This window comes from Parasteatoda tepidariorum, chromosome 6 (genome assembly GCF_982258835.1).
Source record: "Parasteatoda tepidariorum strain Cologne lab strain chromosome 6, Ptep-v5.0, whole genome shotgun sequence".
Classification (NCBI taxonomy): Eukaryota; Metazoa; Arthropoda; class Arachnida; order Araneae; family Theridiidae; genus Parasteatoda; species Parasteatoda tepidariorum.
The window spans coordinates 91,686,605-91,703,767 of NC_141760.1; positions in this window are offsets into that span (position 1 = coordinate 91,686,605).

Sequence of the window (17,163 nt, forward strand, 5' to 3'; positions counted from 1 at the left end):
TAGATCTGAATGATTTTCAGCAAAATGTCGAGAAAAAAAATTTAATGGTGAGATTATTAATTACACTTTCCTTATTGAATTTGAAATGAATGAAATGCCTTTGCTCCCAGATTTTAATTCCCAAACTACTTCTACGATCCGAACCCCTTTTATTTAATTCGAAAATGTTTAAATACTTTTGAACTGTGAAAATATTTTATTATACCGATTATTGCTTGAATCATAATTACCAAGGCTGAAAAAAATATCTAATTTTTTTGCGAAAATTGTATAAAATAGTTGTAAGAACTGTAATTTGATTTAAAAATGTGTGTGTATGAAGAATCAAATTTACATTTTAGTCATTTTGTATAAAATTGCTTAAAATTTTATATGTTAACAGTATAAAATAAAGGTCATGTCCTAGCTCGATTACTTGCCAAGCTTCCAATTGGCTAAATCTATAAATTCCTAACACTTATTTATACTCTTTACCTCGTAGTATCCTGACGTTTTTGCCGCCAAAAGACAAGTCTTCAAGCGTTACAAGTTGACTGATTGTTGCCAGAAACAATCGCAACTTTCTTTCTTTACAAAAATATTCTAAGGTTGTCAATTGGTACTTTCATCACTTGGGGATCCCAAAAATTTATTAATTTATAAAGTAAACACATGTAATATATGGCTACAATGAGATCTTTCTCTTAGTTATTTCTAATTTTTTTCTAAAAATGTTACTTCGAATCTTTGTCCACTAAGCTCATTAATTAACAACCAGCTTGATCGATAATTTATGCTATATTCTCCATACGTGCTATTGATGAAAGTAATATCTGGCTCTGCTTTCCGAAATCAAAATCTAAAAACTGTTTAGAATAATCTATTGAATTATACTGTACACGATTTGTTTTTTACGAATATTTAAAAGATACTATCAGTGTTCTTCGCTAGTTTGCAGCATTATTTAATGGTAAAAGAAGGTTTTTTCACCTCATTTAGTATTTTTTCTTATTCGTTATGTCATGTAAGCTCAATGATAAACATAAATGGTATGTGAGGGTCACGTTTGCGAATTAGTATTACTAAAATTATCAAAAATCATTTCTTTATTTTGTTTATAGTTACGCTTTGAAAACGTGTTTCTATAAAATTAAATAATTTAAAATCATTGGGAATCCGTCGTTGAACAACCGACTCAATTTTCTGGGTTTTCGTCTACTAATGTTCAACTCCGTAACTTTGTAATTTCAAACCCGATCCAGAAGACAAGGGAACTCCTAGATCAAGTATTGGGGGAAATTTGCCCTCGTAGAAGACTTTTTGATAAAAAAAACCTGCATTTGCCACAAGGAAAACCACAAAAACCACCCACGGTTAGCCTGACGGTAAGGGGACGAGCGAGACGGGTGCGGAATTTGTATCGACCAGCCATCGCTGGGATTCGAACCTGCTCACTCATTGACAGGGGAACACTCTCCCCTACGGCTACCACGGCTCAATCATTCGGAATTAAAATGAAGAGAAAAAAATCCATGCAATTAAAAGCAAAATTAATGCAGAAAACATGCTTTATTTATTTAAAAGAACCGTAAAAAATTGCCAAACTATAATTGACACCAAAGATGATCTGTTAATTTTCGTAATAGATGCTAATGGTATTATGGTAATAGGTGCTGTTTAAATAGATACCAATTATATTAATATAGGTACTTCGGTAATAGGTTTTTACAGCCCCTGGAAAGAAATTAACTCTCATGACTTGGCTGAGAACAATAGCATCATGCCAAAGAATACTAAATATAGTTATTTATTTTGATGAAAGGAACTTCCAAAAGCGTGTTTTTTTTTAAATCGAATAACATAAAGTCACCAAAAATTTCAAAAAATAGCAATAAATAAATAAAAATTAATTATTTTTTATATTTTTTGATCGCCTCTGTATTGCCTTACAGTTTTGCGTATGATTATTTACTTTTATTTCACCCCGCACAAAGAACGGGTATTTAGCTTGTCGATTAAAATATTGCGAATTTAAATCCGTATGAAATATAGAGATTTTCAATGCCTCTCTCAACTACGTTATTTATTTAGAAGGTTTAATTTCTCGTTTTAAATTAAACCATTCTGTGTTAGTGATCAACATATAAAGTAAATTGTAATTTAATAAATCAATCTGACTCGCAATAGGTTCCGTTTTCAGGTATTTCGCTTCGACAAACATAATTATATGTGAACTGTAATATGCTTGTAGTGTTATTTTGAACACGAGATGATAAGTTACAAAACGGTAATGTACGATTGACTAGTTTAATATTAATTTAATAGATGACATTTGATAAATATTAAGTATAATAAATAGCTGAGTCTATGTACTCTTTGAATATTTTTTTTTTCTAATTATAGGCAATATTAGCAGATATTAGACTAATTTATAACAGAAATTGTTAGTAACTAATTATGATAAATTATTATCTATTTTAAATCATCTCCTACTCGTTATCATTTGCTGACCCTGAAAGAACTTCTGTATAAAATAAAGGTTCTATAAAAGAAATATTGTAGAGTAGTACAGTGGTTCCCAAGTAGTGTTCCGTGGAACCCTACACTGAGAAAAAAAGTCTAGTCAAAACTACCAGAATGTGACTGAATTTGCCGTGTTCTGGTTCTATAGAAACAGCAAAAAGCTAGATAATTTTTATCGAATGAATTTGGTAGAATTAACAATCAAATATAGTATTATAATTTGTGATAAAACTTAGTAAATGTGGGGAAATTAGGTAATTTTATTATGATTCTTCAAAGCATGGTATGAAAACTATTAATTCGGGGAATGCTATTCAGGTTTATTTAATAAATATTTCTTTGATAAATATGTAGTGATAAGAACTATAAATTTGAAAACTATAATTTCAGGTGAATTCTTACCATATGAGCAGAAAATTATCAAATAAATGGTTTAAATACCGTATATTTTTCATTTTAATATTTTTTTTATCATAAATCCCACTACCATACATTTTCTTTTTTTCTTTTCTTCCAGGCGTGGACACGTACCTAGGTTTGCAAAACCCTTAACCGTATAGTCCACGTCTGGCCGACAGTCTAGCTCGCACAATACACAGCACATAAGCAAACAATTACAAAATTCATAACTACACCACAAATACAAAGCACAATTGCGTTATGCAGATGACAATAATGTGTATCACATTAGTTAATAAAAAATAAATAAAAAAATGAAACAACAAATGAAGCAAGAACAATAGTGAGTACACCAGTACATATAGGTGTACAACAGCAAATGGATATGAAAAACAGCATATGTAGTTGTTGACAAGAAGAAACGTATTTTTTCTTTTTTAAAATTTTCGTTGTGTCAAATTTTGAAGAAAAATAAAAAAAGAGAAAAGAAAATTTAAAAGTTTTTCAAAAATCTAAAAAGTTATGGAAAAAAGTTTTTTTAAAGTTTTTTAAGGTTTTATGAAGATCAAAATTTTGCAGGAAAACATTTATAATGTAAATGTATCTAGCTGTTGATGAATTTCATTCTTAGCGAATGTAGTATTTGTTGGTATGTCGGACAGTCTGAGACGAAGGCTGAATGATCAGGGTTGTAGTTGGTACCTTTGTACGTGTTCGAGTGCCAACAGTTAATGCAATGGCACTCATCGCTATTGCATTCATGGGTGTGATGATTTCCGTCGCATTTTGCACAGGTTGCAGAATCAGCCGTGCACTTGTTCGTATGGTGATCCAGGCTTTGACACCACTGGCACCGTCTGAGCACTATGCGTTTCTTGATGATACACTTGTTAAGACCAATGAAGATATTTTTCATTTTCAGAAGATGGGTAGCTAGTCTATGCGATACATTTACTACGATGTATTTTTTGTCTGTGCATTTTTTGTGTGGAATGGATTTAAGATACTTTATAACGTTGTCGTCGTTCGACGAGTAGCTGTTCTGCTGTAGTATGGTAGCTATATCCTCCCCTTCAAATTGAGCTGGAGCATACTACCATACAGTATGGTAATTTTCAAATAATTTTTTTCTTCATGTAGGGTTCCGTGGACGACTTAATAGGATAGTTCTTTTCTTTTAGTTCTTTTAGTTCTTTTCTTGATAGTTCTTTTTTAGCCAATATTGCTTTGAAATTTAAAATTTATATTTAATTCTAATCAATAATTCCATTATCAATTTAATATTTCGGTTGACTTTATAAAATTAATGAAAGTTAAACGACAATCAAAAAGCAGTAGCAATAATAGTAAAAAGCAATAATAATAATTGCTTCAGTTTTTTTCATCCGACTTATCAAAGCAAAACAAACTAACTTAATTCGCAAATAAAGATATATGTTCCACTAATAAATATTTTCAACATTTAAAGCAGTTCTTTTTAGTTTTCCTTCCAAAGAAAACCAAAATTTTGCTTATTTTATTCTTTTTCAACTTATGTAGATACACGAAAGACAAATTCATTACTGGATCAGATTTTAACTAGACTAGTTTTCAACTAGACTAGATTACCAGATTAGATTTTAGGCTAGAGATTTAACTGTGGAACATAAAACCTGAACCCAATTTAATATAGTTAATAATAAAACGATAAGAAAAAAATTAATTCATCTAATTTATTTTATAACTGGCGCTAAACAGCCAAACAGATTTCTGATTTTACAACTATCAATGTATTCTTGCTTAAGCATTATGCCCGTATATAGACCAAACATGTCTGGTATTTCGATACTCGGTCTGATTTATATACGAGGTCTGATTTATATACTCGGTCTGATTTATATACTCGGTCTGCAAAGTTAATTATCTTACGTTATTAAGAGCAGTAATATAAATAAACATCTTCAATTCCCTTTTAAATAAAAATATCGTATCGAATATAATCCTATTTGTTTTCTTTTAAAAAATAAGTTTACACCAAAATATCTCATATTTGAATTACGAATAATAATTTGCTAATGATTGCTACTTTACAGATTTTATTTTAAAAAAATGTATCTAACATGTATGAACATAAGCTTTTGCTAATTATTTAAATTGCTTGATGAAATTTTAGCGATTTTGTAAATTCACATAAAAGTTATGACACCGTGCATGGACGTCGTTGGAGGCGGCGAGTGGGGGAGGGTATATATCTCTTTCAATGATTAGAAATATCTCTTAAAGTCCCCCTAAATATTTAAACAAATGAAGAAACTTTTCAAGGCATCACACATACCATCTAATTTTCGACCCTGGTCAGACGACGTGGTCGACATCTGAGCTGGTATCCCTTTCTCCATACTACCTCACCACAAATAGCGAGAGAACTTCACTTCCAACCACGAAAGATTTAACGTGCACCTGACTGCGTACATACACCGGTTATTTCGTCAGCCACCGGGATCGAACTCACTAATCCCAGTTCTCCAATCAGTAACCTGAGCAACAGCGACAAGCGCTTTCATGAATCATCATCGATTTAAACTCATGAAAGGTAAAATCAAGAAGGAGGTTAGTGGTAGAAAGGGGGATCTGAGGGGAGGAAGTGACGTCCTCGTAGAAAGGCAAAATGTGCTTATTTCTGCCCGGGTGTAAAACGTTATTGATTGCGTAATAGGCGTCATTTCGTATTCACTATGACGTCACTTCGTTAAAAGAAGATGAATTCTCACATGAATAACGAAACTAATGCGTGTTACCGCCATTAATAAGTCATAAACGAAAATAAAATCAGAAAAACGAAACTATATTAAAAACAGAAACCGAAACTAAAACTCAGATGGGCAGAAATAAGCTGACTTCCGGTTTACGATTTATTTTAGTTCTCCACCCGGGCAGAAATAAGCACCCTTATATTTTCCACGATGACATCACTTCCGCCCCTTAGATCCCCTTTCTACTACTGAGGTTAATCTTTTTTGCAGAAGTTTAATGTCGATGTTTAAGGCAGTATGTTTTTGTTGATGTTAAGCAAATTTAAAAAATATTCTTCGTTATGTGTGAAATATAGACTGTGACTATGTATTTTAATTACGGCCCTTTCAAAAATTAGTCACCTGCAAATTCCATGACATCTCCCCTAAGATCAGACCTAGCAAATAGATACATATTCATAGTCTCCTGATACGGACCCTTTTCCTAACAAGTTCATGAACCACCGTTTCACTCCAGTGGAACAGTTGAGTTGATACTTTCTTATTGATTTTATTTTCATTAGGATAACACATATCATCAATAAATCATAACTCGAAGCGTTTCCATTTCTGATTAATTAGGTAAAACCAATAATTCAAACTAAAAATCAGAAATCAGCGATGCTGATATCCGACCATCGCAACAACTATCTTCCGCGAATCCATCGCTTCATGCTTCTTATTTCTTTTTATTTTCGCTGCATTATAAATCACCTCATTAAGGTTTACCGCATTTGATTCGTAACAAACATTATGGTTGCGATAATAATGTCGCGGTGTTTTTGATGATGGATCGGGCGAATTCCCGTAAGTCAGAATTACTAATAGTCGGTAATCAACATTCCTTGAGACTTTGAACTGATTAAAAAAAAATTAGAAGAAAAAAAAGTAAAGATGGCAGAAAGCAAAACATTTTTTTCTCTTTCAAAATGTCGCATAGATATCAATGAGTTTCAAGGAACGGAGGATCAATCATTAATGACACAAAAATTAGCATCATCCATCAAGTGTGGTAAAGTCGTTGAAGTTGTTATTAAGGTAGGAGTGGGCTGTTAAAGGTATGTTGCGAATCAAGATAATAAAAATGAATTTCTTCACGCTTATATATTTAGTAGATGAGTTTCAGAAATTCTTTTTGTAGTATTCTCCATCTCTTTCTTTATTTTAGAGGTGTCATTTTATTTTATTAATGCTTAGAACTGTTTGACATTTAGGCCAAAGTAAAGCACGATTTCTATCTTGAGCCCACGCGTCGTCTGTCACGATTTCTGAACCGCAAATAAATTACCGATTTATCTTTCTACATCCTACCCTACATATCCCACTGTTAGAAATTTCTCCGAAAAAATGGTAAAATAACAATTTAGTGAATGGTTATTTTACCATATTTAATCAAAACAGTCAAATAACCATAAATAAAATGGTAATCAAACTGTTAATTTTGAGAAAAAATTGTTTATTAACTGCTTTCACCTTTTACGGTTGAACAACCAGAATCATATCTCACCAACTAGAACCACCTAATGAAGCTACTTAATTCTTTGCAACTGAGTACATATCATAGCCGAGCGGGCTTATCCGTCAATCTCATGACCGGCAGAACTGGAGTTCGAGTCCTAGTGTTGACACCACAATATTTCCTCCATTCCCTTCAACACATGAAGAATTTCCTATGTCCGAGCTCCTATGTCCAGTTAAATAATTATTTATATTTTACTTTTATGAGAAATGCTAGTCGTAAAGGTTTAAAAAACTGTATTATTCTGTATTCATGGTTTTATAACTGTACTTTTTGTAAATGTTTTCAAAACCATAAAGGAAAAAAATGGTCTTGACCGTAATTTTTACGGTTTATCGGATGGACAGACAGCTGCCAGTTATTTTACCATAATTTTAAATTGAAAATTTTAACAGTGCACTAGGGCGATATATCATCCCCTACCCTACATATCATATGGGGTACCCTACATATCACTGGAACCTGAATATTCTCTTGACACGTGCCGTTTAGAATGATGCACGCATGTTACTTTTTTAATCCTCCTCGTCACTCTAAAGAATTGTCATACCAAACAAAATCAAATTGAAAGAAATTTTATGTTCCACAGAAGAAAAAAAATTGAGATACCTATGGCTTGAGACCTGAGATATTGTGTCTGTACTGATATACATGGTAGTTGCTACAAGATGGGGGTGAAAACATTCCGTAGGGTCAGTGGAGGAGATAGGAATTGATAGATTTTTGAAAAATTAAAATGCTGGATCTTTAAATTTGTTTTTGTGGAGTATAACATCTCATACAATTTGTTTTCTGGAGTCTAACATTTCATTACATGAGTGAGGAGGTCTGAAAAAATTGCAAGGGCGCACTGCCCTTAAATGCGTGCCAGATGACATGTTAATTCAGAACAGTTAGAAACCGTTCTTGTTCGGAAAATATTTTGGCCGCAATTACGTGTTCTTAGGGGTGGTTATTTATGGGGGTTTATCACCACAAATTAGTCGTGTGGGGAACTGCAGGTTCCCTATTTCAGTACGGTGATCGCTTGAGGAAGAGTGAATGGCATCCCCAAAAGTGAACACCCCCTGATTTGATGAATTTATGAGATTTATGAGGTGGATATTTAAATTGGATATAGCATTATTTGGCTCGTCTCATTAGGATTTTTCTGTAAGTAGCACAAATCCTTAACCTATCTGTAGCCTTTTAATTGCAGCGGAGTAAAGTGCCTGGCTAATCTCGACATATCTGTGGCAAATTAGATTTTTGAAGATAAAATCATGTGATTTGCGTGCCCAATAAGAATGCACATAACGATTAACATTTTATTAGATTTTTTTTTCTGACAATGTTATTTTTCACTGTCTTTTTTTCTTTTAGCAAAATAATAACTAGTTTTATATAGCATTCATTTCTTCATAATAGAACTTTTTATTTTTATTTTTAAATTTAAAAAAAAATAGAGATCAAATATCTAGAGGTGAGTTGTCAGCAATCCATGCGCATATAAATGTCTAAATTTCAAAAAAAAATTTTAAAACTTTATTTTATAGAGCTATGTAGTTTGGAAAGAAAACTCCTAGGTTTATAGCATTTATATAAGTCATGATATTAAATATTATTTTTCTACTGAAAATTCCGTATTTAAATAAATAATCCTGCTTAAAAACAACTTGTTTAAAATATTGTACTCACGCCAAAACTTCCCCCTGAGTCGGCTCAGCAACTAAAGCAAAGCTATTTGTGGTGTACAAAAAAAAAAGCATTTTTTCATAACTAGTATAAAGCTCACCTGTAGTTTTTAAGACCCTGTTTATGCCTTTCTTGATACTTCACTAAGATGCCGACTTTTCTTTGCTATAAATATTTAAAGGAAGAAAAAAGTAATAAAAAATAACCCGAGCTATTTATCTTGAAAATTTTCTAAAACTTTATAGCAAAAAAGAGTATTGGTTGTCTCTCTTTTAGTACTGAAGAAGATAGGAAGAATGCAAATTTCTTCCGATTTTTTGAAGATAGATTATTTATAAAATTCATGAGCGCACGCAATGTTTATTTTGAGCACCGTTTATGAGTATGGAGCTTATTTTTGGAAGTCACTTTTTGTAATGTTTTTTGATGTTACTTAGATTTATGGCTTCTTTTCTTTTGCTTCAAAGAAATGAAAAGGTTTTTACTATTTTCGTGCTGTGTAAAATATGACAAGAAACTGAATTTATAAGGAGTTGTTCTATGAGGGAGAAATATTTTACATCTCAATGTTGGTGTTATGTTGCATTATTAATAAATGTTTTCTGCTTATGTGCTACTGTAAAAATCAGTGAATTTGAAACCACAAAAAAAACAGTTTTTCATCTGTTTTTTTAACGTTCTGTCGATGAAAGATAGAAGTACATAATTCATGAAAATTTATATCTGTGAAACTAGTATCCTGCACAGACAATTGTCAATAATTTAGCAACATGATTAGCTAAAAACTATTATTAAACCACTGCTACACTGAAAAAAAAAGTTAAGTGAAAACAATTAGAATATGGTCTTATGGAAACACCAAAAAGCTCAGTAATTTTTACAGAAGCGCTTTGGTAAAATTAACACCCTGAAAGTCTTCTCGTCTGTTGTGGAAGTTTGAAGAGAAGGGTACCAGCTCAGGTGCAGTCTACGTCTCCTGAATAGGATCTAAATTACGTGGTAATCATAACATAGCAGCTATTTCTGAAAATATGCCTTAAAAATAGAGCTAGGTGCTAGACCTTATTTGGGTGATGATAATGATGTTCAGGTGGAGCAGGTCGTAAGTTACTCCTCATTAATATATGTTTGAATAGCGACTAATTTAATCTATATGTTCTGTTCACATTGGTTTTCCTTTCGTCTGAAATCTTAAAAATAAATTTTAAAAAAAATTAAAATCGAAAGAACTACATTACTTTTAATAATATACGCATTTCAACTGAAATCGTAAAGATACTTAAATAGATCATGTTTGAAATGCTATTTTTTAATGCTTTTCTTATCAATTCGGTATAAAAAAAAAATTTCAATTTTGTAAAAAAAAGGAAAACAAACAAATCGAAAATCCGAAATTATTTGAATTGTTACTGAAACTAGCATATAAATAAAAAAAGATAACGCTCGTTATAATGAAAAATGTCTGTAGTAAATTATAATAGAAAAACCAAATTTTTCCACGGTTAATCAAGAATCTTGAGTTATGAGTTTTTTAAAGAGTAAAATCAGTGCAAAGTTTTTGTTACAGATTATTTGGTTTCAACAAGACCAAATAATTTATCACAAGAAAATCTGAAAAATAATAAACTTTTGATCACGAAAAATACTACTGAATATTTAAAGAAGAAAAATTTAATTTAGTGATAACACTGAAACAAAAAATCTTATGTTTGCGATGTCTAGTTTTAATGACAAGCATACACGAAGAAAAAACTTCTGGTAAAATTACCATGCTGTATGGTAATGACATTTCTGATAAAAAAAAATCACTTCTGGCTATAAACATTCTATATGTACTGTATTTAAATCATTCATTTAATAATTTTTCCGTTCATATGGCAACGGCTTACTGCTATTTCTGGTTTTCAAAATTATCGTTCTCATCATCACACACTTCGTAAAAATTCAACACTGTAAAAAAATTAAGCCGAACAAATGGTTTTTATGCCCCAGTCAAAGATATCATTATAAAACTACCAAATTTCCTCACATTTACCAAATTTTATTACTCATTATAAAACCATATTTTATCGTTAATTTTACCAAATTCATTTCCAAAGAGCTTCTGTAAAAATCACTGAGCTGTTTGATGTTCCCTTAGAGGCAGGAATATTGTGAATGTCACCATATCCTGGTAGTTTTGACCATACTTTTCTCAGAGTATAGCGCTTCTGTTAAAATCACCGAGCTGTTTGACGTTCCCTTAGAGGCAGGAATATTGTGAATATCCTGGTAGTTTTGACCATACTTTTCTCAGAGTAAAGCGCTTCTGTAAAAATCACTGAGCTGTTTGACGTTCCCTTAGAGGCAGGAATATTGTGAATATCCTGGTGGTTTTGACCATACTTTTCTCAGAGTAAAGCGCTTCTGTAAAAATCACTGAGCTGTTTGACGTTCCCTTAGAGGCAGGAATATTGTGAATATCCTGGTGGTTTTGACCATACTTTTCTCATAGTATAGCGCTTCTGTTAAAATCACTGAGCTGTTTGACGTTCCCTTAGAGGCAGGAATATTGTGAATATCCTGGTGGTTTTGACCATACTTTTCTCAGAGTAAAGCGCTTCTGTAAAAATCACTGAGCTGTTTGACGCTCCCTTAGAGGCAGGAATATTGTGAATATCCTGGTGGTTTTGACCATACTTTTCTCAGAGTAAAGCGCTTCTGTAAAAATCACTGAGCTGTTTGACGTTCCCTTAGAGGCAGGAATATTGTGAATATCCTGGTGGTTTTGACCATACTTTTCTCAGAGTAAAGCGCTTCTGTAAAAATCACTGAGCTGTTTGACGTTCCCTTAGAGGCAGGAATATTGTGAATGTCACCATATCCTGGTAGTTTTGACCATACTTTTCTCAGAGTAAAACGCTTCTGTAAAAATCACTCAGCTGTTTGATGTTCCCTTAGAGGCAGGAATATTGTGAATGTCACCATATCCTGGTAGTTTTGACCATACTTTTCTTAGAGTAAAGCGCTTCTGTAAAAGTCACTGAGCTGTTTAATGTTCCCTTAGAAGCAGGAATATTGTGAATGTCACCATATTCTGGTAGTTTTGACCATACTTTTCTCAGAGTAAAGCGCTTCTGTAAAAATCACTGAGCTGTTTGATCTTCTCTTAGAGGCAGGAATATTGTGAATGTCACCATATCCTGGTATTTTTGACCATACTTTTCTCAGAGTAAAGTCACACAGAAGGCAAGCTTTAGTAATGGTATGTATGAGTAACTGCGTCTGTCACAAGTAATAACTTAAACGATGCTTCTTTCACTCCTATAAAAGTCAAATTTAGTTTATTATGGTTCTCATATACCAGAATATAAATATTTGATTATTAGAAGAATTTATGTCGCTGCCATTCCTATCCACGTAGTCAGAGAAATCTAAAATCTGCGCTTTTCAAAAACAGGCATGTGTTTTATGTCAGCCATTTAAACGTATTTTATTTCAGCAATAGTGTTCGTATTAAGGAGATTGTCCTCCAAGAGGTAACTGCAGGAGGAAAAAAAAGGGTTTGATTCGAAAAATTCAAAAGCCATTAATTTCTTTCACATACGTTGTTTCTAAAAATAAAAAAATAATGAAAATAATACAGCACAGGGCTTTGTTATAGCTTACAGCATTAAAAAGAAATGCTAAATTATTTGAAATTATCGAGTAATATTTTTTTCTCTGCCTGACTTTAAGAAAATGCACATACTTCAGGAAAAAAATCAATACAATTTTTATAACATAGCAATCAAAATATTTGCTTAAATCATTGCTAGAGGCGATGAAGTAATTGAATTTCATTTTATACTTTTTGTTATTTTCCGTTTTATAAATGAAACGCCGAAAAAGTACTCTGAGTTTAAAAAAAGAAATTTCAGAAATAAAATAAGATTGAGAAAAAGTTGTAGTAAAGCTTAGAGGCGTTACATTCTGCAATTTAATTATTTTTAAAACTTAAAGTTACAATCATCTTTCAAAATAAAATTTTAAGTTTTCCATTTATGGGATAGAAAATAGTGATAAGAGAATTAATATATTAAATCAATAAAAATATTATCAAAGAACAAAAAAATTTAGGATAAACTACTTTTTGTTGTTGTTTTATTTGGTACATTTGATATATTTCCGTACAATTTTTCTTATTAGTTCAACTTTATTCCGCAATAAAAATAATGGCTCCTATACATTCGCAACAAATATTACCTTTAAGTATCACCAAGACTTTAATTGCTTGTTTATAACATTTTCAAATGATTTTGCCAAAAAATGCTCCTGATCGCAATATTTGGCTATCTTTTAGAATTAAATCATTTTGCTTCTCCATAACTGAATTAGAATATAACATTTTTACCAAATAATTTTCTAAGAAAAATCAATATTCACTACTTGTCTCTAATTCAGGTCAAAATTACTATCTGTGGATAAATGAATAGATGTATGAATGGGTCCGCCCTATAAACGGGTGTGACGTATGGATGCAGCAGAAGTAAAAATCTTGGCCATTAGATGGCGCCACTGGAAAACAGGAACAATCGCACCCCCTCGGCCTTAATGGACGACAACAACATTAAAATACTAAATACAACATTTCTCACTTATTTTGATCATGTGTAATGTACCATTATAGTGTTAATCAAAGGATTGACCCTATAATGGTACATTACACATCGTACTATGCGACCATTTGGTTAATTACTTATTATTTGTTTTACAGGTAAACAACTTAATCATTTACGTCTATTAGCTGATTTTTTTTCCTATTTTGCATATTTAATGTTCTTATTTGTATCATAATAATAACACATAAGCTTTTTAAATTCTCTTTTTAAAAATTAATCTAAAATTGAATGATTTTTTTTAAATTTACCCTATAGAATATATAAATTAGATATATGTTAGCATCTCGAACAATCACCTTATAGAGATAGTTCAAATGATAAGCATTGTAGAAACATGATGGCTTTTCATATATGTCAGCAACAATCCCCTTTCCGTGTATTAAGTGGGATTCTAGAATAATTTCAGCCCCTTGATTTGAAATGATCGCCATTTTGCCAGCACTATTGTTCGCCATCTGTATATACGTCTGATAAGGCAAGTTGATACTGATTCCCTGCTAATAGAGAAATGAACAGTTCATTCTATACATACAACTAACAATACGAAGTTTGCTAAATGTTAATTAAATTTAGTCATTTTAATTTGATTTTGCCATTTTTTTCAAATGCATTGCATACACGCATCCGCTGCAGGTCGCAGAAGTCAAGTCCCCACAATTTTGAGAGACCAATGACATAGTAGCAATGTGGTAGGAACTGCGTACCGACTGCCTTTACTCCTTACCCCGTTGATCAAACGTTGTGGGCATCTTTATCTACCGACTAGGATAAAACCTGGTACTCTACAATGAGAGTACAATGCCTTAATCACTATACCATCACGGTCATTTTTCTCAGGAGAAATTTTTCAAACAAAATGACTCAGCAAGCAAGTGAAAACTAGATTATTAGAAAACTATGTTCGCTGTTAAATATTTAATTGAAATAGGCTTTAAAGAGAAAAACCATTATTAAAATTTTCAGAAATTCAAACTTTTTTAAGCAAAAAACGAATTTTCAAAATTTCTGAAAAACTATAAGTTTTAACTCGAGGAAAACAGCATATTTTGCAATGACCCATGAGAATTAAATAATGAAACTTCCAAAAATTTGATCTTCGTCAAAAAAAATTTTTACCCTAAAATATGTGAGCTCACCCATGGCCAAACACCTAACCCTTTCTTGGAGACAATGGTAAGAAAACCACGCCATTTTGACCCTGGTTAGATAACGTGGTTAACGCCAAAGCTGATAACTCCGTCTGCAACATCACGGGCAGTATCCAATTACATTAAAAAAAGCAGTTCTCACCTCATAAGAATTTTCCTCATAAACAGAAGTTTAGGAATTTTTTTTTTCTTCATAACTGTTCAATCATGTTCTATCGATCTATGAATTTTCTATGAATATGAATTCTTATTTAAAATTACGTAATGAGAATATTTTAACATGAATGTAAAACTGTATTATAGTTCAAACATTTTTCGAATATTATTGAAATGAATAAGAAAAAATAACGAATAATTATTACAAAAAGCATAAAAAAATTTTCCCTCAAATAAATCTTATAATTATATGTAAAATAGTTTTATTTATTCAACTGCTTCCAAAGACACGATTAAAAAATTAAAACTTACGTTTCGAAGTCAAAACCTTAAAGCGTGCTGCTAATTAACGTATTGGTCAAACATTTTTTCATTCTTTTTTCTGTCAGTTTGTATACTTTTTTGGTTTTGAATCTGAATTTAGCTTGTGAAAAAAACGATATTTTTGTTTAATTTCAGTTCAAAGAAAGACTTATAGAAATTAAATTTTTTGTCTGATTTCGAATGTTATTAGTAGTCTTATGTAGACTGGTCGAGTCATATCTTTCAATATGCTGTCATTATTGTTTAAATGCGATCATTTTATCAAAAATACTACTTTTTCCTGTGAAATATTCATCTGAACTAAAGCTTAATTGTGGTGCAAGTAACTGCAACTAAGAATGATTAGCAGTTATTAGATAACAGTAAAAAGTAAAATCCGATATTGGTTTCTCGATTCTGAAAATGCAACTATTATTTTACTTTTTTACATTATGTATAGATGTTACAGTGAATGACAGAAATTGGTGATTGTTGACTTTCACCGATGAATGTTGACAGTCGGAAAGTCACTTTAGTAAATGTCCGCAATATATGCCAGATCTAGTTAAGTGCCACGGCCAAGTATACATTTGCCTCTATACCCTATACTGATGTTTCGCTTAATCTATCCTCAGCAGGTATTCAAATATTGAATAAATATAATAATATCAAAGATTAAATTAATATCAAATTGGATATAACAAATATTTCGGACATTCATTAAAGCGTCTATGTGATTGTTGTCATTCACATTTGAAAGTCGATACTTTCCTGATTTCGGTCATTCACAGTAACATATACATTTTGATTTCTTTTTTTTAAACATAATGTTTTAAAATTTTAATGCTTTCACAATTTTCATTTTTACTGATTTTTACAAATTTTATGTCCTTTTGGACAGGCTTGTACTAATGTGTACTTTTATCTTGTGTGTAATTCTTAACTATTTCCTTTTACCCAGACTCTAGCTCTAGCTCTCAATTCGATCCTATTGATACCTTTATTCAAGAGTAGTATCTAGTAAGTAAAAATGGGTTCGTGATGTTAGATATATTACGTACCATAAGGGTCTGTTGGCCTGAACGCAACAACACCAAACACGACCAATATTGTTTTGGTTTATTTTTATGTTTAATTTTTGAACGATATGTTAAACTATAAGGGTCCGTTGACCTTCTTTCTGATGTATTTCAATGCTTTCGAGGCTTGTTGCCATCGTTGTTACTGTGAAATTTTTAAAATTTTATTTCTATATACTTGCTGTCAAATTAAAAATTGTTGTTCCATTGTATTCGGCAAATGGGCCTATAGGCCTAGGCCGCTGTAAAATTTTCCTATACATTGTTTTTGGTGTTTAAAAGCTTTTGAGAACAAGTGTTTTTTCAAGAACGTTTCTACAGATCAAGAATTTTTGCACAAGAAAAAAAAAGTTGTAACAGTTTTTAGAATTGCAAGATTTAAAAAGAAGTCTTTCCATTAAAGCAACGTTAGAAAGCACCCGAAGTGGATTTCAAAGACGTTGTATTTGCTGCTTAACTAAAAAAAAAGAAAAAAAAATCCCATCTATCCTGATTCACGAATTTCTCAAACACTTCAAAATATGTCATTTCGCAACAACCATAAGCTTTGTTTTCCTGATCCATTATCTGCAAAATCTGTGGTCCATTTCAGTCCCTACGAGTAGAAAAAGAAGTGGTTTTGTCACCCCCTATTTTCTGCAAGACAAAAAGGGAAGAAGATATCCCAAAGCTTTTAAACAATCCTTTTGCTTTTACGCCTCCGTGGCGCCCGTTCAAGGAATTGTCATCCGAAAAAACATTCTATATTCTTTTAACGCGACACTTGCCGTTATGGAGAAATGATTCGTGAAATGGTTTAAAAGCTTCGAATGTTCTAGTGTAAAATATTGAAATGTGAGTGATGCTCCAGCAAGTAACGATTGAAGTGTATAAAGGCGTGTTAGATATAAAAGATGTTTTGGCGTAATCTTTTGCACATGCAAGTATGGATACGACAGTAATGTGCATAAAATTCGAACTAAATTCCTTTTT